General features: G+C 39.1%; 1 non-coding gene and 1 pseudogene across 1 annotated transcript; both read right to left on the minus strand.

Moving 5' to 3' along the window:
• The window catches only part of LOC142439105 (elongation factor 1-beta-like), a 35,738-nt pseudogene continuing 10,616 nt past the window's right edge, over positions 1 to 25,122 (minus strand).
• LOC142437935 (small nucleolar RNA U85) lies at positions 21,766 to 21,944 on the minus strand. Its single transcript, XR_012782434.1, has one exon. It is a non-coding gene; the product is annotated as a small nucleolar RNA U85 (small nucleolar RNA).

Here is a 25,122-nt window from a genome sequence, read left to right on the forward strand (position 1 = left end):
TTATTTAAGTGCCAACCATTCAAGATGGTTGATCTTGTTGAAAGCAGCCACGTCTGTGGACTGTACACAGCCCTCAAAAGCAGTTATTTGATCCTCCAGCATAACGATGCCAACTTTACCACCTTCAATTTCACACTTTATTTGACATTTTAAAATTTCATACACCACTGGAATGAGCTTAGATGAGCCCCAGCCCAAGCTGTTTGCTTGAATGCTTCTGATACACTCTTCCAATTTTGCTGTATCGGTCTCCTCATCCCAAGGTTTCACACCGAGTAAGATAGAAGACTTGGCAACAAGTGCAGGCTTTTTGGCTATCTTTGACTCACATTGTGCAAAGTCGGTCTTCTCTTAGCCTCTTTGCTTCTTCGCTTTCCTCCTCCTCCTCCTCAGGTCCAAAGAGATCAATGTCATCATCATCCCTACTGTCTGCAGCTTCCTTTCCTGTGGTGTCTTCCACATTAGTAGGGCCATACTTCCGCCAAACTTTCTTTACTCCTGGCAAACTGGCCTTTTCCTTTGCGTAAGACTTGAAGTGATTATACCAATGTAAGGTATATGCGATACAAGTTGGCAGGTGGAGGGCCAGAGATTGCTTCAAACACTGTCCCATTGGCTTGTGATGGCACATTACCCCTCGATGGAGCTCTTGTTGGTTAGGTAATCATTGAGCACCTGGAGGCTGGAGGGGTTTGTCAGGCTTCGGAAACCTATGGTATGGGCTGTACCAGGAGCTGGGCGGTAACAGAGAAAATGAGGGGTGCAGCTGATCAGGCTGAGTGCTAAGAGATGGGACAAAAAAGACGGGCATTATTTTTCTAAACACACATGTCTATATGTATAGACATTTAAATTTTTTTGGGGGGGTCTATTCTTATTATTTCAGAACATGTTTTATTAATAGTATTGTGAATAACTTTCTTTGTAGATGCATATATACTCTTAAATATATATTTATAATATATTGAGGTATAATTATTTTTTTAATTATGTGAAAGATTACAGATCATCAGTCTTACATTTAATAATTCATGCACAGTTTGTTTCAACTCATCTATCACCTTTTCCAATATCTCTGTTTCTATTCCTCCTTTCCAAAATCTCTGAACTTCATCCTTGGGTAAATACTGGCCCTTTGATCTCAAATGGACTATTCTACCACAGGGTGAATTCAATTCCAGACCTGAAGGGTGAGTAAGGACCCTAAGTTTGGGGTCCCACCTGTGACAATCTGACCAGGAAGCCTTGTCTCTTTTATGATTTTGAATATTGTTCCATAGTTTTCTTCCATTCTATCCAGGGACTTCCAATGTGATCCTTTTCAGAGATGTTAGTAGTGATAACCAAGCAGTATGTAGTTTTTCCTAATCTAAGTATATGGAGACCAATGTCCACATAGTCCATTATTCCGTTGGGCTCATTCTTTTTATATGTGTTTTGATTTTCATCACTTATATTTCCTCTGGATGGAGAAAGACTAATGGTTGTACTTTAGATGGCTGCTCATGAGCTTTTAAGATTCCAGTTGCTTTTCACCCAAGTATGATGTAGAACATTGTCTGTGTGAACTGTGCCGATAGACTTTGGTGTGTTCTAGACCAGCAGTTCTCAGCCTGTGGGTCGTGACCCTTTTAGGGGTCGAACAACCCTTTCACAGGGGTCACCCAATTCATAACAGTAGCAAAATTACAGTTATGATGTAGCAATGAAAATAATTTTATGGTCGGGGGTCAACACAACATGAGGAACTATAATAAAGGGTCCTGGCATTAGGAAGGCTGAGAACCACTGCTCTAGACAATGGTCCTGAACCCCCAGGTCCAGTGACTCATTCCCACAAGGAGTTTGGTAATGGCTCAAAATTATCCATAGCTTTGCCTCCTGTATGTTCCACCACTTTCATGGATATATTTGCAGCAAAGATAAGTACACATATGCAAATATTCTCTGCAAATCTACATGGATTCATGTGTATGGTCCCATGGAGATTTCATAGCATATGTCATCAATGAATAATTTTTATTTTATATGTTTAATTTAAACTTGTCTTTTAATACTGTCAAGCATTGTATACACATCTTTGAACATTCAAAAATTATTTTCCTCAAATAATAAACAACAGAACACTTGTGAATTCTGAGGCTTTTCTTATATTTTGCCAAGTTATATCAGGGAGTGGGGGGTGGGGAACTCACTGCTATCAAGTCGTGGCCTACTATAGCCACCCTATAGGACAAGGTATAACTGTCCCTAATGTCCAGGTAATCATTAAGCCAGCAGGCTATGTACTAAGTATGTACACCCTGTCAACTTATTTCCCTAACTTGTGTGTTTCAGTGTAGATCCCCTGAAGTTTCCCACCCCTTCTTCTCTCTCCAGCATGGGTTTCTGAGACTATAACTCTTCACAGGAGTAGAAAGCCTGGTCTTTTTCCACTGAGCGGCTGGTGGTTTAGAACTGTGGGCCTGGGGTTAGCCTAACAACTACACTACCAGTATGTCAGGCTTTTTATGTTCCCAGGAGTCGACTATAAACCTGTCTACTCCCTCATCAAGAAGGAAAATTACCATTTAAAAAATCTTTATTGATTTGATAGACAGAGAGCAATCTTGTTTTATTGGTGATGAGTGATGTTAACAGAATATTTTAATACATATTTTGGCTTTACAGTTCTTCTTTTGTAAGATGTCCACTCTTATCAAGTACTCATTTCTACAATGTAGACAGATGAGATTAACCATTTAATTCTATCTTAAAATGCAGAGATACAAACTCAAAATCTGAAAGTAATTATCAACCTCTTCAAGAATTGTCATTTGGATTGTCATCCTCACCTAGCTATTTGACTTTTGTCAATAATTTCCTCCCTGATATAAATTTCTAGCAGATCTTCACCCTTTTGTTTCTTTCTCCACAGGTCCTTAAAATGCATTTTCTGTAGTCCCATTATGTATGGGCTCACACGGTACTGGTTTCTTTAAAGGTCGATGCTTGGAAGTTAGGGATAGCTCGTGTAGGAAGGAGTCAAGCAGATGATGGCAAAATGCAATCCGGCTAATTGTTTTCTCTAGGTTAAAAATGTCTCCTTTTAAGTGGCAACACCAGGAGGGAAGTGGGTGTAGAAAGGGAGAACTGATCTTGGAGATCTATATGTAACCTCCTCTCTGGGAGATGGGCAATGGGGAGGTGGGTGAGGGGAGACGCCGGGCAGTGTAAGATAAGATATAATAATTATTTATAAACTATTAAGGGACCAGGGGAAAGGGGGGAGCGGGGAGGAAGGGGGAAGGGGAGGGGGAAAAAAAGGGAAATCGAGCTGATTCCAGGAACCTAAGTGGAAGGTGAATCTTGAGAATGACGTGTACAACGAATGTATAAGGGTGCTTTGCTCAATTGATGTATGTACGGATTGTGATAAGAGTTGTATGAGCCCCAATAAAAAGATTTATTAATAAAAATTGTTAAAAAATAACAAAAATGTCTCCTTTTAAAAAGAAAAATAAAGACTTATTTTTTCTTATATTTAACTAATATGTAAACTATCAAGTGAAATAGTTACACTATAAGGTGGGCATACTTGCTACCTGTTTCCCAAATGCTTTTTTCTCCCTCTGACACTCTTGTCTGCTAGTGCCGCAAAATCCATTATCACTTCTGAAGCCTACCTGCTGGGTGTTGCTGGGAGCTCTTAATATTAGTCACGCGGGAGAGAGAAGAGTGGGTGGGAAACTCTTCAGGGCATCGTTGCTGGCTTCTATATTTTAGCTCTATTCTTAACTTTCTACAATCAGTGCCGATGACATTAGGCTTAATCTCTATGCACTCAGTCACCCTACCCTTGGCTCATTCTTCTCACAGCTTGGAGCCTTCTCCCTAGTTATACCCTTTATTACAGTGACCATATGCTCTATTTTTTTCAGAGTCCCAATTTGAAATATTTTATCCCATTGCCAAGTTGGATATCAGACCATATGGTTCCTCTTTTCTTTGGGGAAATATATTCACTTACCTATGCTTCAGCTCCCAAAACTATGATTTCTATTGGTTCTGCTAGGCAGTTTATGAAAAAGTTTATTAATCTAAAATGAAATTCAGATATCTTGTCTTCTGGAAGTCTTCCCTTCACAGTCTTTTTCCTGTAGAAGCTGTTCTGGTATGCTCCCCGAAATCTCTGTGTTTCCTTTTGGGAGAACATATCTCAAGTATCAGATTTCCCTAGACCACCATCTACCTGATTGCCACAAAGGGTCACCTTCCTGTCTGTTTTGGAAAGGTGAGGGTGAGAAGGGTTGTTCGCATGTGTTACGAATTCACCTACCTGCTCTATGTAGCTCAGGGGGATGGACGTTCTCTATCCACTTAGAAGCCAGCCTTAATTTTCCCCGCTGCTAATATTTAAAGATAAGGAGCCCATGGAGTAGTGGGTTTTGTGCTGGTGCTAACGTCAAGGTCATCAGTTCTAATCCACCAATCTCAGAAACCCACAGTTCTACTCTGCCCTTTAGGGTTGCTATGAGTTGAAATTTACTTGATGGCAGGGAGAGATCATGTGAGTGATCTTAGTCCACATCCTCCTTTCCCTTCCTGGAAATCTGTGCCCTTAGTAAGTACACCCTGTCAGCATATTTCCCTACCTTGTGTGTTTCAGTCTATAAAATACCCCAGAGACAGATGAGGCTTCTAAGTGAGTTTTCTATCCAAGTCCAGTTGCATAGCAGGGGAAGCTGTGGTATCCTGAGAATCTAGGAGGCAGTCATAACTTAGGCACATACACGCAAACATCAATTTTCAAAGCAGTCCCAATAAAGAAGACAAGAAACATTTTCCGGCATTCTCTATAACACAGCCCTGGTGCACAATGGAGTAAGTACATTACAATGGAAGACCAAAACAACATTAGTCCCTGCCCCACCTTCTGCTTTTAAGTAGAGAGCTCCAGGCCAGCCAGAAATAAGAAAATGGACCAATTTCTGAATCTAATTACTTCTAATGGATAAGCATATGATATGACTGTGGCTCTTCTCTGCAGAAAAAAAAAATGTACTTAGTCAATGCAGAGAACGTTACAAATAGTTCCAGGGCAGCTACAGACCTCTGTATCTCAGAATAAGAATTCATCATATTTATTTGTGCCATGTACTAGGGAGACAGACACTAAGCAAAGAATCACAAAGACCAATATAAAAGTATCACTCTCACCTTAGGTGCATAACAAGTTGAGTTACATTAATCACAGAGATCCCAGAAAGTTTCTCTGGTGAAGTGATGGCTGAGGTAGGAATCAGCCAGAAGAGCTTAGAATGCAGATAAAGAAAACCCATCCACTACCTTAGAGTCAATTCCACATCATGGACCCTACAGGACACTGTAGAACTGTCCTGTGAGTTTTTGAGTCTGTAAATTTTTATGGGAACAGTAACCCTCAATGTTCTCCCACAGAGAGACTAGTGAACTTGAACTACTCACCTTGGGGTAGTAGCTGAACACATGAACCCTATGTAAAACCAGATAGAGCAAACAATATGTGTAAAATCTCTGTGACTGGGACCCAAAGCAAAATAAACTCATTGCCGTCGAGTCAATGCTGACTTAGAGTGAACCCCCCACCCTATGGGTCTCCAAGACTGTAACTGTTTATGGGAGTAGAAAGCCCAAGAAGCTTTCTCCCAAGGAGCTACTTGTGGTTTTGAACTGCTGATCATGCAGATCCCAGACCAACACATAACTAAAACACCACCACGGCTCCCCTGCAGCAGGGAGGAGTAAGCATCTTTAGGAAATAGGCCAATGTGGTTTGAGTACAGATAATGAGAGAACTAGTGAAACTCTGGGACTGGAGAAAGAGGCAGAGGTCAGATGATGTAGGCCTTTGTAGATCACATTATGGAAACATAATCAGAAATGTTCCTCATTGGTGAGAAGCCGAGTCAGGAAATAGCCAGGAAGATATGTTTTTTTTTCCCTCTGAACAATTTTGCATCTGCAATGTGATGCCTGAGAATAACACAACCACTTTGCTATTGCAACAAGAATTTGATTTTGCAGAAAAAAAAGGTTGGGGATTGCTGAGATGCTGAGCAAGGCATTCATGTTTTGGGTTTACTCTGTAGGCTTGTAGATTGCATGATAATATGAACAGGCTTCAAAAAATTCATGGAAAATTTCCATTGTCTTTAATTCTAAATTTTCAGGAACTTTTTAATTCTTATTTTCTTTCTTTTTATATTTTAAAAATTAGTTGGGATTTAATAAATATATCATATCATTCCATATTTCAATCACATCGAGTGGAAGTGTACATTTTTTACCACAGTTTCCAACCAAGCTTTTTCTCCATGGGCTCCTTGACACTGTCTCCCTTTTATCCCCTTTGGGACCTTCTTGAAACTTTCTCTCTGATGTCCTTAGTGTTTGACTCATTTTAGTTTCAAAATAGGTTCTTCATTTGTAGCCAAGCTATTGCGATACTATACTCATTTTTGTCTTTGTTCTTTTGTTTATACTACTTTACATCATCTAAAAGTGGGTTTTGCTTTTTGTTTTTGTTTTTTCCATCAATTAAAACTTAGCTTGAAAATTTAGTTCTAGAATGATTGGGGCAGGTAATGTATGGATGTGCTTTATACAATTGATGTATGTATATGTATGGATGGTGATAAGAGTTGTATGAGCCCCTAATAAAATGTAAAAAAAGAAAAGAGGAGAAAAAAATGATTAGGGCAAAGACTGTACAGATGTGCTTTATACAATTGATGTATGTATATGTATGAACTGTGATAAGAGTTGTATGAGCCCCAATAAATTGTTGGGAAAAAAAAAGAAAATCTAGTTCTCACAACCAAATATATATATATATATCAATAGGTGACCAGATGAATAAATTATGATACTTAGACTTCAATGTAACAGAATATTGCCCAGCAATAAGAAGGAATAAACTCCTGATATTGCAATATGGGTAACGCTCTAAATAATTATGCTGAATGAAAGAAAACAGATTTTAAAAAAGTACAGGTGAACTATTTTATCTAAATAAAATTCCAGAAAATTCAAACCAATCTATAGTGCTAGAAAGCAGATAAATGATTTGTCTCAGACAGAGTGGGCCAGGGAGGGGAAGAAAGGAGGAATTCCAAAGGGGTCAGGCTTAGGCGTCCAATGATGATCTAAATTTCTTTAGAGGAAACTTACGAGTTGAGGTAAGTTTCTTAATTTTGACTCCTCAGTGGGCTACTCCTTGACCCCTTAATTGGCCTCTCATTTGCTATTCTGAAACCAGATGAGAATGGATGGTTTGAAATTTCTAGCTCTCAGTGGAAGAAGATTAAATATTTGCCAATTGATTGTACTAAATGTAAGCTGTATACATTAAGATGGGAATTCTTATGATTTATTCAGTAAGCATTTACTGAGCACTTACCAAGTATTAGGTGTTGTAGACATATTTACTCAGCAACTTCCGTAGCACTTGGTCATGGGCCTTGTGATTTGCTTTAGCCAATACAGTGTGGCAGAAGTGAAATGGTGTGCCACTTCTTGGCCTAGGCCTTAGAAGACCTTGCATGCTTCCATTCTCACTTTTGGAACTTTGCCAACACGTGAATAAGCCAAGCTAATCTGTTACAGAGGAGCCCTGGTGGCATGTGGGTTACATAGAGGGACATTATGCCGAAGAATTAACTCCATGGCATTGGGAGAATCTGTTTCTGAAAGGACACTGGCTTGAGGTAGACTGCTACTTAAAAGGTTGGTGTTTCAAACCCATCCAGCAGTACTGTGAAAGAAAGACGTGGTAATCTGATTTTTTAAAACAAGCCAAAAAAAATCCTAAGGAGCTCAGTGCTATTTGGTAGCACATGAATCAGAATGGACTCAGTGGCAATGGGCTTCGGATATTGTGTTTAGCCTTCTACAGGATAAGAGTCATGTAAGCTACTCTCCAAAAGCAGATACCTTAGTTGCCTGGCAATTGACTGCAGATTCACATGTGTGAATTCAGCTAAGACCAGAAGAACTACCCATCTAAGCTCCAGCCCAAATTGTTGTTCCATAAAATAATAAATTAGGGCGGGAGAGAGGCGCGGGTCCAGGAGTCGGGTGCGGGCTCGGCCTCCGCCGCGGCGGATGGCGAGGGACTTGATAGGGCCGGCGTTGCCGCCCGGCTTCCACACCCGCGGGACCTCGGACGACACCCGAGGCCGAGCCAGGGTAAGCGGCGGCGCGCCCCCGCCCGCCCCCTCGAAAAAAAAAGGATTAATTAAATGAACTGTTTTAATTCACGCAAACTCTCTTTCTCTCTCACACACATAGTTTCTCCTCTTATTACTAGTACCTGACTTGGTCAATTTACTTAACCTGTCTGTGCCGCAATCTCCTTATCTTTAAAATGGTGATAGAAATACACGCCACTAACTGAGGTGATATTTATTTTAAAAAAGAAGCCCTGGTTAGCCTGTATAGCCTAAGGGCTGGTGGTTTGAACTCAATAGCTGCTCCACAGGAGAAAGATGTGACAATCTACTTCTGTGAAAATTACAGCCCTGGAAACCCTTGGGGACATTTCTATTCTGTCATATAGGGTTGTTAAGAATCAGAATCTGCTTGATGGCAATAGGCTTAATATTTATGAAGAGCCAAGTATAGGATAGGGCACATTGTAAGCACTCATAACATGGGTTCACTAAAAAATTCACTGCCATCAAGTTGATTCTGACTCAGAGTGACCCTGTAGGTCAAAGTAGAACTGCCCCTTTGGGTTTCCAAAACTGTAACTCTTTATGGGAGTAGAAAGTCTCATCTTTCTCACACAGAGTGACTGGTGAATTCAAACTATTGACTTTTGGATTAGCCGCCTAATACATAGCCCACTGTGCCACCAGGGTCCTTTCATAATATGGTAGCAATCATGGTTTTCAGATTAGTGCCCATAGCTTAGTCATCTGTCTCCCCAGTATTCAGCACAGGGTTTTGCATAAAAGAAATTCAGTAAATGTTTCTCTTAAAAAAACCATAGTAGTTTTAATAGTTTGATTATAACTTGTTTATTATTTAAAATTTTTATTTATTATTACATATATTTATCTTTTTTTAGCTTTCTCAACACTTGGAGTGTTGCTTAACATTTAAAATTTTTTAAAAATCATTTTATTAGAGGCACATACAACTCTTATTACAATCCATCCATACGTACATCAATTGTACAAAGCACATTTGTACAATTGCCCTCATCATTCTCAAAACATTTGCTCTCCACTTAGGCCCCGGGCATCAGCACCATATAGTTATCTTAAAGACAGTAAGAAATAGTACACCTGTATAAAAGCAAAGCTCACTGCTATTGAGTCATTTCCAACTTACAGCAACCCAAGAGGATAGAGTAGAAGTGCTTCATCGGGCTCTCACAGCTACGAATCTCCATGAAAGTAGATTCCCATGCTGGGTTTGAACCACCCGTTTTTCTATTAGCAGCAAACAGTTCAACCACTGCTGCACCTTTATAATAACCAAAGCCAAACCATCTGTCAATTTGATTCTGATACATAACAACCCTTGCGGGCACGAGTAGAACAGCCTTTCGGGGTTCCCAGGGCAGTAAATCTGCAGGGGAATGGATTACCACGCTTCTCTCTGAGTTGCCAGTGTGTTCAAAGTGCTGACTTTTCAGTGTTGAGCTCAATGCATAGTCCATTACACCACTACAGTAGTGAATTACAAAGCAACAAACAAAAACACATTTCCTTAAATCCAGTACTGATATTTTAATTCCAACGTCTTCTTTCTTTCTATATATATCTTGCCAAACTACTTTATTGGGAGCTAATACAGATACCATGTCATTCCATAGTTCAATCACGCCAAACGACTTTATTGGGAGCTAATACAGATATCATGTCATTCCATAGTTCAATCACATCAAGCTGTATTGTACACTTGCCACTGCAGTCAGTTTCAACACATTCTCTGCCTTTGGGAACTTCCTGACATCAGCTCTCCCTCCCCCTTCCCTCCCTCCCCCAGGAACCCTTATTCTACTTGTTGTCTCTATAGGTTCATCAATCCTGGGTTTCATACACTGAAAAACATATAACAAAAATTCACCAGGGCTACCTTCAATGACAAAATGCATCAGAAATAAACCCCAATATGAAAAAGTGAAAAACAAAACAGCCCCACAGAAAGCGTTGAAAACCAGTTCAGGTCCATCATGCATCTGATGTAAATTGTCCCCAGCTCCTGAGTAGGATGGGCCTGCTATCCATTTTAGTGCCACATGACTTCACACATGACCTAGCAATAGACGATTGGGTCAAATACGGAGATTTTATGCAAACGGTGGCAAATTCTCCATTCTAAAAATTTGGCAATGGATCAGAGACTGATACGTTGTTGGGATCAGATGTTAGGGGCTCAGCCTTATGTTGCTGTTTTCCTCCTATGTCCATGTCAGATCTTGGAGAACTTGAAGTAATATACCAAAGGAGGGAGTGAGGATGAAATGGGAGAAGGTGGACAAAGACACACAGAGAAAATTAAAATCAGACAGGGAAGAAGGAAGGAGTAACCTTTTAATAGACCTGACTTTGGTTCTTGAATATCTAGCTGCTGGTCCCACACTCTGTGTGACCCAGATATATATCTTGATCATCATCGAAACTGTGAGTCATCTTTATTCAAAAAATAGATTCTATTTTATTAAGCTTAATCAATCAGACTTTTGTTCTTGACGTCAAATGGTTCCTAAAACATGTTGCTCTTCCCACTCATTTTTCCCTTCTTATTACTGATTTCTTTGTTCATATCTTTTTTCCTGCTTGAAATGCTGTCTTATTCTATCTTTCAAAATCTTTCCATCCTTTAGGTCCTAGTTTAAATATTATTTCTTCCATAATACCTTTCTTTGTTCATTCAATCTAGAATGAACTCTATATAGCTATAGAATTCAATTTGTATCAACAATATAACATGTTATTGCTTACTACTTTATAGAATTATTTGTATTCTTATCTCATCTGAACTTGTTGAGCAAACCTCTTGAGGGTTGAAAGCATATTAATTTTATGTCCCCTATATTGAGCAAACAAATGACAATTGCTCATTAATTAACAGTGAGAGAGAGTCAATAAATATACCAAGGTCTTGGTCTACCCAGTTTTGAAAAGGATTTAAGTCTTAGGCTAATAGGTAGCATGAAGAGAAATGGAGAAAAGGTTGAAGTTGTCAAGTTTTGTCTTGCTTAGAGCTATATAATCAATGCTCATGGAAACAGCAGTCAAGAGATTAAAAACACACATTGCATGGGGTAAACCTTCTGCAAAAGACCTCTTTAGAGTGTTGAAAAGCAAGGATGTTACTTTGAGGACTAAGGTGAGCCTGACCCAAGCCATGGTATTTTCCACTGCCTCATATGCATGTGAAAGTTGGACCTTGAATAAGGAAGATTGAAGAAGAAGCTATGCATTTGAATTATGGTTCTGGAGAAGGCTGTTGAAAGCCATATGAACTGCTACAAGAACAAACACATCTGTCTTATGTAGAAGTACAGTCAGGATGCTCCTTAGAGGAAAGGATGGTGAGATGTTGTCTCACATACTTTGGACAAATTGTCAGGAGAGACCTGTCCCTTGAGAAAGACATAATGCTTGGTACAGTGGAGGGGCAGTGAAAAAGAGGAAAGCTCTCAATGAGATGGGTTGACACAGTGGCTGTAACAATGGCCTCAGGCATAGGAACAATTGTGAGGATGGGGCAGGACCACGTAATGTGTTGTTCTATTATATATAGAATCTGAACCGATTCAGTGGCACCTAAGGCACACCTGGATATCAAAAGTAGAACCATCTATGATAGAGATGTATGCATGTACTCATATAATCAGTATTTATGCATTTATTTCCCTTTTAGTTTAGTTATCTTTGGCATGAGATTTTCAAAAATTACTGAACTAATGGTCATATAAGTTGATGATTCCTCAGGACAAAACAGATATGAGGTGAGTTGAGACATTTAATACTTAATATCTCTCATTTAAAAAATTAAAAGAAATGCTCTCCTGGTCTCATATCCATCTTTTGGCATTTGTGAATCTCTTTGCAGAAAAACTCAAAAGTAGTATCTATATTGGCTGTCCCCACATCATCATCATCATCTCTTATTCTATCTTGAATCTATTTCAATTAGGCTTTTGCTTTCACCATTCCACTGATAATATGATCATCAAGGACAACGTTGTCATCTATATCATTAAACCTAGTGCTCAGTCCTTTCTCTCATTGAGCTCAGTTCTCGATTTTCACCCTGCTTGACACTTTAGCAATATTCGACACAGTTGACCTTCTTGGAATACAGTCTTCATTGTCAAAAACTCCTCTCTCTGGTTTTCCCTTATCTTTTTGGCTTCTCTTTGCAGCAAAAAGTATATGTCAGTTTCCCCTCATTTCTTTGGTAACTAAAGTCCAAGTAGGGGTGTTCTAAGTCTTATTTCTCCTCTTTTCTATCTACTCTCCTTCCATAGTTACATGTAAACGGTACTTATTTTTTTCCGTTCTTTTCTCTCTCCTTCCTTGATATTTTTTTCTGAAGTCCTGAGATGAGACTGCAAGGCAGGCATCAGCGCCATGTTGGGGAGATTCATAGAGGATCAAATTTGGACACTGGAACCCACCCTGAGACAGGATGGTGCCTGCATAAGAGAATTGACCGTCACGGTTTGTCATAGCCCCAGGAGGTGAAGAGGGCATCCATACAGAGGGGCAGCATGGAGTGAAATATTAGATATCCACCCTTAAAACTAACTAGGCATGAGGAATCAAAGCAGAATCAGTAAGAAGAGGGCACCCACATGGCAGAGAGTGTCCAGTCTGGGTGGGGTGAGGAAGGAACAGGAGGATGAGGACCATGGAATACCTGTTCACTTTCAGGGTTTCTATCATAAAAGTAAATACATTAGAAAATTACACCAGGCTTCTCAAATGGAAAATAGTAAAACTATAAGAAACCCCGTGGATAGAGGATTGTGTGTCTGGTTTCATGGACCTTTCTTTATCTAAATCCAGCCCTCCAAAAAACTAATCAGGATTTGTCTGCAGAGCTGAGTCTACAGAAGAAAAAGATGAGCCTAGAATATTTTGTTGAAACAGAAATTGAAGTGATCCAACAATGATGAAGGCATGTTAAAAATGATACAAATGCCAGCTTAAAGGGGTTGCTACTGCCTCAATATGGGTCAATTCAAGCATTAAAATAAATAATGGCAGTTTATAATCCATTAAATAAGAAACCATGAGTCAATGCTATAAATTAATAAATAAGTACACAGAAAATTTGATGAAGAATAGGATATTTGTATAATTTAAAAGTATGTGTCCATCCTGCCCTTCCCCCCAGAAAAATTTATTTCAAAGGACGGCACTGAATCTGCAGCTCCAGGAGAGGGACATATCTGATCTGAGCACACGGGAGCAGATGAAGGGGAAGGAGGAGAGAGTGGAGCACATCCTGGCCCACCAGGCCGTGAGGACTATATTCCTGCTTAGAGCAGCCAGTCCACAGAGAGGACCAAATGGCCGGCCCCACTATGAGACACACCGTTGCTCACTGACCCATAGCCCTACAGGGGACAACACTGGAGACAAAGTGTGGGAATTGCACCAATCTGATCCCGCCACACCAAGGCAAAACACTAAGGGGGTGCAACAGAACAGCAAGGGAATGGAGCGGCAAGGTCCTCAGGGAATACCAAAGGTGGACTTTGGGGCCAGGGCGTGGTGCCCCAACAGATTGGACTGGAGAACACTCCTAAAGGCCAGCAAACAATCCTTGAACTAACCACAAGCTTTTCTTTCTCCTTGTGTTTTGTTTTGTCATTGGTTTGTTGTTGTTGTTTTCTTGTATATTATTGCTCTGTCTTGTTTTTGTGCATGTTATTATCTCCGCAGGTCTGTCTAAATAAGATAGGCTGGATGAACAATCTGGAGTAGAAAACAATGGGACTGACAGTTCCAGGGGGACATGGGAGATGGGGAGGTGGGGGGAAAGGTAGTGATGTTAACAAACCCAGGAACAAGAGAAAAACAAGTGATCCAAACCGGTGGTGAGGAGGATGTAGGAGGCCTGGGAGGACATGATAAGGGCAATGTAATCAAGAGGAATTACTAAAACCCAAATGAAGACTGAGCATGATACTGGGACAAGAGGAAAGTCAAAAGAAATAGAGGAAAGAGCTAGGAGGCAAAGGATATTTATAGAAGTCTATGTACATATGTAAATATGTACATATGTAAATATATTTATATATGAGGATGGGGAAATAGATCTACGAGCATATATTTATAGGTGTAGTATTACGGTAGCAGATGGACACTGGGCCTCCACTCAAGGACTCCCTCAATGCAAGAATATTTTCTTCTATTAAATTGGCATTCTATGATGCTCATCTTCCCAACACAATCGCTGAAGACAAAGCGGGTTAATAAACAAATGTGGTAAAGAAAGCTGATGGTGCCCGGCTATCAAAAGATATAGTGTCAGGGGTCTTATAGGCTTGAAGGTTAAACAAGCAGCTATATAGCTCAGAAACAACAAAGCCCATATGGAAGAAGCACACCAGTCTGTGCGATCATGAGGTGTTGAAGGGATCAGGTATCAAGCATCACGAAAACACAAAAATCATGTAATTGTGAATGAAGTGGGGGAGTGCAGAATGGAGACCCAAAGCCCATTTGTCGACCATTGGATATCCCCTTACAGAAGGGTCTCAGGGAGGAGACGAGCCAGCCAGGGTGTGATGTAGCAATGATGAAACATACATCTTTCCTTTAGTTCCTAAATGCTCTCCCCGCCCCCACTCTCATGATCCCAATTCTACCTTACAAATCTGGCTAGACCAGAGGTTGTACACTGGTACATATAGGAACTGGAAACACAGTTCCCCTCAGGGAACCCTTCAGGACCAGTGGTGTGAGTGGCGATACTGGGAAGGTGGAAGGAGGGTGGGTTGGAATGGGGGAACCGATTACAAGGATCTACATATAACCTCCTCCCTGGGGGATGGACAACAGAAAAGTGGGTGAAGGGAAACGATCAGACAGGGAAAGATATGATAAAATAATGATTTATAAATTATCAAGGGTTCATGAAGGAGGAGGGACCGGGGAGGGAAGGGAAAAAGTTAGGAGCTGATGCCAGGGGTTTAGGTAGACAGCAAATTTTTTGAGAATGATGAGGGCAATGAATGTAAACATGTGCTTTACACAATAGATGTATGTATGGATTGTGATAAGAGTTGTTTGAGCCCCTAATAAAACAATTTTAAAAAGTACATGTCCACAAAATAGTTACCGGGGGAAGTGAGTAACTTCAATGTGGATAAGTGTGAAAGGGAACAACTTAGTCAAAGTATTTCAATAAATACTAATTTTGTGCCATTTAATAGGATATAATTAGAACACAGATCACCTTTGTGATACTCTTGACAAAGATCCACAATCTGAATCTAATTGCTATGAAACACCAGAGATACCTAAATTGAGATATATACTATACAATATAATTGGTCTGCAGTCTTCAAAAGTGACAAGGTCATGAAAATCAAGAAAAGGCTAAGGAAATATTCCAGAGTGAAGGGGACTAAAGAGACTTACAGTTAAGGGCAACTCGTGATTCTGAATTGAATCCTTTTGAAATAGAGGATGCTATTATTTGAATGATGTCTGGGGATTAGAAGCTAATAATGTTACAGTTCTAATTTCCAGATCTTTATGGTTTTATTATGGGTATATTAGAAAATGTTTTTATTTGTAGGAAAAACAGAGTAAGATATAAGAGAGTGATGGGACATTGGGTCGGTATTCTCAATGGGTTATTATTGGCTCAACATTGGATCATTTTTCTCTAATAACCCAGGGAAAATATTCTTTGTGTTCTACTTGTGAACATTCCTGTAAGTTTGAGATTGCTTCGGGAAAATAGAAAAAAAGTAAAAGAAAATTATTTATATACTAATGAATCTCAATTTGTTCTCTCAAGCTTGGACCTGAACCCAGGATTGTACATCTAATTTTCTAGTCAAAACATCACGTGGCTGACTAATGGTTGCCTAACTTAGAGTGTATAACTGAATTTTATAGCATGCATCTGTTTCTACATCTCAATCCTTTTCGTCCCTTCCTGGATGTTTTATACGCCTGGTAGTTTAGGGCAAAACTCTAAAACTCATCTCTCACACATCTTTAATTCTCAGATCATAAGCAAATTCTGATGATTTTACTTTCAAAACACACACAGAATCTTACCACTTCTCTACATTTCTCAAACTACCCCTCTATTTTAAACTACTATTATCATTTAGCTAGTCTTCCAAACTCGCTTTCTTACTGGTTTCCTTGCTTTTACTCATACTTTCCCACAGTGGCTTATACCACTGCAGCCAGGTTGCTTTAGTAAAGCGTAGAATGCGGTTTGTCCCTCTTTTAGTAATAACTTTCATTATTACACGTACTGAGGATATAGCAACCAACATGATAGAAGAAGTCGTGTTATTCTAATGGCTTTCCATTCACGTAGAATTACAGCTAAGTTCTTTTCGTGGTCTACGCAATTTTTCATTCTCTTGACCACTGGCTACCATCCCAACCTCATTTCTTACCACCCTTCCTTGACACGAACCCCAATCACCTTGTCCCTGGTGCTCTTAGAAGACAGGAAATCCTGCCATCTCAGTTCTTTGCACTGACTGACCTGTAGTTCAACAGGTTTTCTCTTCAAACACTTCCCTAAGGGGACCTTTCCTGATCACTCTATCAAAAATCCCATTTCCTATCCCTTTACATGGTTTCATTTTTCTTCAGTATCTGTTTACTTATTGATTGCCGATGTATTCTACAATTGTGCTGAGACCTTTTCCTGTGATATTAATTGTTGCATCCTCCAAATCTGGAATAACAAAATCCAAATTTACTGTCATTGAGTCAATAACAACTCATAGTGACTCTATAGGAGAGAGTGGAACTGCCCCTGTGGGTTTCCAAGACTTAATTGTTTGTGGGAGTAGTGAGGCCCCTCTTTCTCCCTTAGAGGGGCTGGTGGGTTTGAATGGCAGACTTTGTGGTGAGCAGCCCAATTCGTAACCACTACTCTACCAGGGTTCCTTAAAAATCTGGAATAGTGCCCTCTATCTAGCAAAAACTCAATAAATGTTTATTCAATGATTCAACAAATGAATGACAGTTTGAAATGTGACAAAAGTTGTACATGAAGTGTTGAATAAGAGGGAATGAGAGAAATTTGAAGTAATGGTCTTCAAAAGGCAGTTTGGGGGATAAGCAAAAGTTGTTATATCTTATTCTGATTGGGGGGGAAAGTATGAGTAACAATTCTCCTACGGACCTGGGCCAGACTGGGCCAGTTCTCTCCAGAGAACTGTATGTAGAAGCTAAAGGAGGAGAGGCATCAAGAGGGGAAGAAAGCTATACTGTCTGTGTCCTAGGAGTTAGAGAATTATAGCTAGAACAGCCAAGTGTCGGAGCCTCTGAGGCTCAGAAAACTGGCCATGAGTCAGGCTTAAACATCTTCTGGTGGTGCAAAGCTATCTTACAGTGTCAGTCAGGGAAGATCTTTCGGCTCCCTTTCCCACCATGTTCCCTGGGATAACCGTAGCGACTTGCTAGGGGAAAGGTGACCCTGTTCCTTTTGATTTGGGCTTTCTTTCCTAACTGTCGAGTGTTAGTTGCTTTTTATGATTTTAAAATGATAGCAAGACTTTTTGTTTTCTATAAGTGAGCATAAAAAAGAATGAGATTTGCTGGAATTTTCATCTAGTGGTAGCGGAAAAAACTCACCACTCTGAATGAAAGAGAACAGTTGTGTTTTGACTGTGTCTCATAAGCCCTGCTAGCTCAGTGTACTAAATACAGAGATTTTTCCACTGCACAGTTGATGGAAACCTTTCAGAATTACAAGTACAAGAATTAGGAGGAAATAAGGCCTATGTGCCCCCACATTATATATATATATAATTACTATATGTGTGATTACAAAATGTTTGTGTAAAAATGGAAGTAAAATATAATGGAGTTGTTTCATAAACTTTTGGAAGACCTTTTATTATAGTTTCAAGGAGCTCTGATGGAACTGTGGATGAAGTTCTGGGCTGCTAACCATAAGGTCAGCAGCTCAAAACCACCAGCCACTTGGAGGGAAAACGATGAATTACATATTAATAAAACCATTTTAAAAAGATCAGAAAGAAACCAAAGACCAAAGTAGATACCATAAGAAACTATAAAACTTGCTCTTGACTCTCCTTCAACACAAGAACACTTTGTTCTATTCAACTGGCATTCTGTGATGCACACCCTCCCCCAAAGATCACAAAAGACAAAATGGGTACATAAGCAAATGTGGTGAAGTAAGCTGATGGTGCCCAGCTATTAAGAGATAAAACATCTGGTGTCTTAAAAGTTTGAAGTTAAACAAGCGGCCATCTAGCAGTGAAGCAACAAGCCCACGTGGAGGAATGTGCAGTCACGAGGGTGGGGAAAGGAAGGACCAAAGAGGAGCTAAACCAAGGGTTCAGACAGAAAGAAAATGTTTATAAAATGACGATGGCACCATAAGTACAAATGTGCTTGAGATGATTGATGTATGGATTGTTTTTAGAGCTGTAAGAGCCCCTAATAAAAATGATTTAAATAAATAAATAAATAAAAACTGTTACAAATTGAAAAAACAAAACAAACCACACTTGTTCTTGAATGTAGAGTAGCTAAAGGAAATGGGAGCACAAGGCAGCCCTAGAAGACAAACTGTTACAGTGAAATATGCAAAGGCCTAGAATTAAAAATGAAACAAAACAAAAAAGGAAGAACATACTTAGCATATATCAAGCTGAAAGAACTGAAGAAAAACTCAAGCCTTAATTTACAGTATTGAAGAATCTATGTGCAAAATAAAGCCCTGGTTGTGTAGTGGGTTACATATTAGGCTGACAACTACACAGTGAGCTGTTTGAACCCACCAACAGCTCTGGAGAGAAATATGAGGCTTTCTGTGCCCAGGAAGACAGCTGGGAAGCCCAAGGGGGCAGTTCTACTCTGTTCTATAGGGTAGTTATGAGTTGGAATTAGTTAATTATTGAATGCAAAAGAAGATAGAAGGAATAAACAGTCACTGTACCAAAAATAATTGGTAAACATGCAATCATTTCAGAAGGTAGTATATGATGAAAAACCAATGGTACTGTAGGAAGAGGTTCAAGCTGCAATGAAGACATTAATAAAAAGCAAAGCTCCAGGAATTGATGGAATACCAATTGAAATGTTTCAATAATCTGATATAGTTTATGTGCTCTTTCACCATATTTATTTAATTTGGAAAAAATCCAAGTAGCTGAACTATATGAAGAAGAACACAGTATAAGTATTAGAGGAAGGTTCACTAACAACCTGTGATGTTTAGATGACACAACCTTGCTTGCTGAAAGTCCACTTACTGATGAAGACCACAGACCACAGCCTTCAGCATGGATTACAACTCAATGGAAAGGAAAGAAAGGCTCACAATTGAGTCAACAGACAACATATGATAAACAGAAAGAGGTTGACTCTGTCAGGGATTTTACTTGGATCCACACAGTCAATGCTCAGGGAACCAAGAGTAAAAAACATCAAAGACACAAATCTGCGGTAAAAAAGGCTATTTAAAATGTTAAAGGGCAGAGTCACTTTGAGGATTAAGGTGCATCTGATCCAAGTCATGGCATTTTCAACAGCCTCATATGCATGTGAAAGCTGGACAATGAATAAGGAAGGCCGAAGAAAAACTGATTTCTTTGAATTATGTTATTGACAAAGAATATCGAATATACCACAGAATTTCAGAAGAACAAACAAATTTCTCCTGGAAGGAGTATAGCCAGCATGCTCGCTAAACGCAAAGATGACAAAGCTCCATCTCACATCCTGTGAGCATGGTTTAGGAGAGACCCCTTCCTGGAAACAGACATCATGCTCGGGAAGTTAGAGTGTCGGGGGTTGGGGGGGAAGGGGAAGACAATCAACAAAATGGAGAATGTCGAGGCTGCAATATTGGTGTTTTAGCCTAGGTTCTCTAGAGAAGTAAAATCTGTGAAGTCTATAGTGTGTGTGTGTGTGTGTGTGTGTATACAGAGAAAGTTTATACCAGAAAAATTGTGCACATTAATGTATAAAATTGAACATCTGTGAGTGAACCTATGAGACTAACATTAACAAGTTATATGTTATAACATTGTGTGTTCTACAATAATTAAACTTTTTAAAGTGCAGTCCATTATAAATCTAATATGTGGTAAATTGAAGAATACCTGTACAGGATGGCATCAACAATGTAAAAATTACAAAAAAAATTTCTTGAAGAAAGCAGGTCAAAATAAAACAGTTATTATGAGAAAAAAGAAAGAAAGAAGAGAAAATGGCTTGCATAATTGTCAAAGCAGGAAAGTTCCAAGTCCTAAGTCTGTGATTCAGATGTTAGACTGGAAGCTTCTCCTGACTCAAGTAGCTGTGGGGACTGATGAATCCAAGATCAGTAGGAAGACAATAGACTTGTGGTTGAAAACGTGAATGAACCCAAGATCAGTTGGTAAAATGACGGCTGATAGGGACTCCCTGGATTGGAAGGTAATATGGCAGATCATTAACTCAAAGAACCTGAGATCAGAGAGCCAGATGTCGGATCCAGAACCAGCAAAAACCAAGTAAACTTTCCCATAGAGTCTACTGGTATTGGAAATGGGCCACACCCTTAGGGAGATCTCAGCATGGGGGTGCACTTAGTGGTCAAACCACTGAGAATCCTGGCCCATTCAAATTGTCACAAAACCTTACCTATCATAAATGGGTTCAAACAAAGAAATAAAAATAAATTATGAGGGTTACAGAGGACCAGGCAGTGTTTCATTCTGTTGTACCTAGAGCTGTTGTGAGTTGGGGCTGACATGACTGGACCCAACAACAAAACTTTAAACTGGAATAAAATTTGGGTTCCATAATTAAGGTAGAAGACAAAACTGAATGTTGAGGCAAGCAGTTAGGATATCTGGTATAAAGATGCGAGACTTTTTCGTTTAAATAAATTGATTAGGTCAGGCAATGATTGCTAATATGATAGAATTATTGATAAATATCTTTAATTGCATTATAGATTTATTTTTATTTAAATGCCTGCTTTTCCTATGGAGAAAAAATTTCTGTCAATTGCAACAACAAAAAAAAACACTAACTCACAATTAATTATGGGGAAATTCAGTATTTTGTTATATTATTTAACCATCGCAGTAATTTCTAACAAGAAACTGTGAAAGAATGAATTAATTCTGCCATTCATACTATAAATATTATTATATTATTAGGTAGTAGAATTTTTAAAAACACATGGTTTTGGTCTTCAAAAGAAATCATATTTTATGGGTGAGGGGAGACATTGGTCAGTGTAAGACATGGAAAAATAATGATTTATAAATTATCAGTGGGGAGGGGAGGAAGGGGAAAATTATCTGTACAGGGAGGGGAGGAAGGGGAAAATGAGGAACTGATACCAGGGGCTTAAGTCGAAAGCAAATGTTTTGAGAATGATGAAAGCAAAAAATGTACAAATGTGCTTGACACAATGGAAGTATGTATGGATTGTGATAAGAGTTGTATGAGCCTCCAATAAAATGATTTTTAAAAAATCGTACGTTAGTTGAAGAAGACAGTCAGTCGTACACATTATAAGAATGTAATGAAGAGTCTTCTTTTTTTTTTTTTTGCCTTGTCCCTACTCTCTAGCTTTAGTTACCATTTTCTCCCGGCAACTAGAAGAGTCCCCCATTGAAGAGGGAGCTCAAAAGTAGGGTCAACTTCTTGTTGGTCTGCCCTTACAGCGAACGCACACAACTCTGTATCGAAGAGTTTTCAAAAACAAAACAAACTGGATCCTGTTGCATTGGTTTTGACTCATGGCGACTCCACATGTTTCTTAGTAGAACTGTGTTTCCACAGGCTTTTCAGGGCTGTGATCTTACGGAAAGAGTTCCACAGTGGAACAAGTAAGCATTCTACTACTAACTGAAAGGTGGGGACTCAAATCCACCAACAGGTATCTCAAAAGAAGGGATCGATGATAGCTTTCAGAAAAAGGTCACAGCTTTGACAACCTTATCGAGCAATTCCATTCTGTAGCATAAGGTTGGGGCCAAGGGAAATCACTATGAGTTAGTTAACTTAATGGCAAGTGGAAAGAAATCATAGAGAAGTAAATTATCAGTTATTTCTTCTGTAATGCTACTGGCAAGTTTTGAATCGCTACTTTTTAGGTTAGTAGGTAAGTCTAAACCATTTGTAGGAAGATCTGTACAAGGTGTTGTAGGGACACAGAAAATAGGCCTAGTAACCCTGTAAGAGATTGAAGGCTATGCATCCAAGTACACACACTTTTGACTTAAAATACTCATAAGACCTGGATTGTTGGTATGAGATTTGAAATTATTAGCCATGACATATGTAGGCACAAAAGTCATAACCAGATGACCTTCTGCCAAAGGTTGCTGCTGTCATCAAACCAAACAATTAAAGGGTAGTTAAGATGCTTCTTGAAATTGAGGAAGTGTTAGAGAAAATGCTAAAACTCTTTCATCACATTCTAAACCAACTGTTGTCATTAAATAATTCTTAATTACTTTTATATTAGATTGACTTTCACAGGGATTCATATACATGTTTTTGTTTTATTTGAAGCTTGTTTTTTTATGTGTCAAAGGGAAGGGGCTTAAAGAATATCTTGGTGGATGGACTAGGCTGGGGAGGGTGTGGACTTGCCCTTGACTCAGAAGAGGAAAGGGGTACTTTTCCTCTCATTACTAGAAAAATATTTGTAATTTTTGAAGTTGTGTTTCTACTAAGCATGTACTTAACAAATATTTCTCATGCATTCAATGATTGAAATATAGGCCTGTGAAAACCAAAAAGTAATAAACTATTGACATACATACAAATTATGTATATGTACAAAACTCACTTCCATCAAATTGATTCTGACTCATAGAGATCCTATACAATAGGTAGAACTACTCCTGTGTGTTTCTGAGACTGTAACTCTTTACAGGAGCTGAATGCTTCATCTTTCTTCCAAGGAGCAGCTGATGGTTTTGAATTTCTGACCTTGCAGTTAAACCACAGCCCAATTTCGTAACCACTATGCGGTCAGGGTTTTATATATATATATATCACATATAATTATATATAATGTATATACACACACACATATATGTGTATATATACTGAATATAGGCTATTGAAATTATTATGCCGAGTGAAAGAAGCAACGCACACAAATACTTCAAGGTCCCTTTAATGACAAACTTTAGAAATGCAAACTAATTTATAATGAAGGAATCAGGAGAAAGAGAATACAAAAGGGTACCAGAAAACTCTATGGGGGGAGAGATATTCTTAATATCTTGAGTATGGTGATGGTTTCATTCTGGCTGTACTTCTTGCAAGACAGATTAGCTACTCTTTCTGGCAGCCCATGGAATTCTGTGTTAGTCCGGGTTAACAAGAGAAACAGATCCAGAGACACTCTTATGTATGCAAGAGAGAACTTTATAGCAAAAAGCAGTTGTATATTGAGAAAACATCCCAGACCAATCCTGATCAAATCCATAAGTCTGATATTAGCCCGTTTGTCTGATACTAGTCCATAAATTCCTCTTTAGACTCACACAGCACATGCAATGATGCCGAACGCAGGAAAAGCACAGGCTGGTAGGTGGAAAGTTTTTGGGGTCCAGTGGTAGTAGAAGCATCTCAGCCCTGAAACAGGTCTCCATATGACTCTTCCACTTCCAGGGCTCTGGCTGCCATCAGTGTGGCTCCATGTGGCTTGTCAACAGGAATGTGAAACACACAGAGAGAAAGTAGCCCATCTCTTCCGATGGCAGAATCAAATAAGAGGAAGTTCCTAGAATCCTCATGAGAAGGCCACATTCACAAGGAGGGATCATCAGGCTGTGACTTAATTGGCAGGCTAGATTCCACCCCTTCATTTTTTATCAAGTTGACATGAAATTGTGTTTTTTATTTTTAAAACTTTTTTATTGTGAATAAAGTGAAGGTTTACAGAACAGGTCACACATTTTGTTTGAACTCATGCATTAAAACCAAACTCACTGCCATCGAGTCAGTTCCAACTTATAGTGACCCTCTATGATAGGGGTTTCTGAAACTGCAACTCTTATCAGGAGTAGAACGTCTTGTCTTTCCCCTTCAGAGTGGTTGGTGGTTCAGAACTACTGACCTCGTGATTAGCAGTCCAAGGTGTAATCACTATTACTACCAGGTCTCCTTTCAACTCATGTATTGCAGTCTCCTAAATGTACCCATCACTTTCCTACTTGTGTGTCCTGTGTTCTTTCGTGTCTGAATTTTTCCCTTGGGTAAATACTGCTCTTTGAATTTTACATGGTTGAGTATTCTAATACAAGGGTAAATTTAGTTCCAGATCTGAAAGGTGACCAAGAGCTATATAGTCTTAGCGTTCCCACCTGTTTGTCCTACCAGTGAGCCTAGTTTCTTTTATGTCGATGGTATATTTCATGTTCTTCAACACACCATACTTTAAAGACATTAACTCTCCTTCAATCTTCCTTATTCATTATCCATCATCCATATGTATATGTGGCAAACTTTAAAAACATGGCTTGGATTACTTTGTAATACTTTAGTGGAGTGTTAGCAGGACATTTGCTCAATACATTGCATTGTTTGATTTCTTGATTGCCATTTCCCTGAGTGTTGATTGTGAATCCAAGTAAAATGAAATCCTTGACAACTTCAATTTTTTCATCATTTATCATGATGCAGCTGATTTACCTTATTGGTAAGATTTGGGTTTTATGATGAGGTACAAGCTATACTGAAGGTTGTATCTTTGATCTTCCTCAGTAAGTACTTCAAGTCTACTTCACTTTCATCAAGGTTGTGTCATCTGTACATTTCAGGTTGTTAATGAGACTTTCTCCAATTTTGATGTTGAATTCTTCCTATGGTCCAGTTTATCAGATTATTTGATAGCACAGAGATTTAATAAGGATGATGAAAGAATGGA

This window comes from Tenrec ecaudatus, chromosome 1 (genome assembly GCF_050624435.1).
Source record: "Tenrec ecaudatus isolate mTenEca1 chromosome 1, mTenEca1.hap1, whole genome shotgun sequence".
Taxonomy (NCBI): domain Eukaryota; kingdom Metazoa; phylum Chordata; class Mammalia; order Afrosoricida; family Tenrecidae; genus Tenrec; species Tenrec ecaudatus.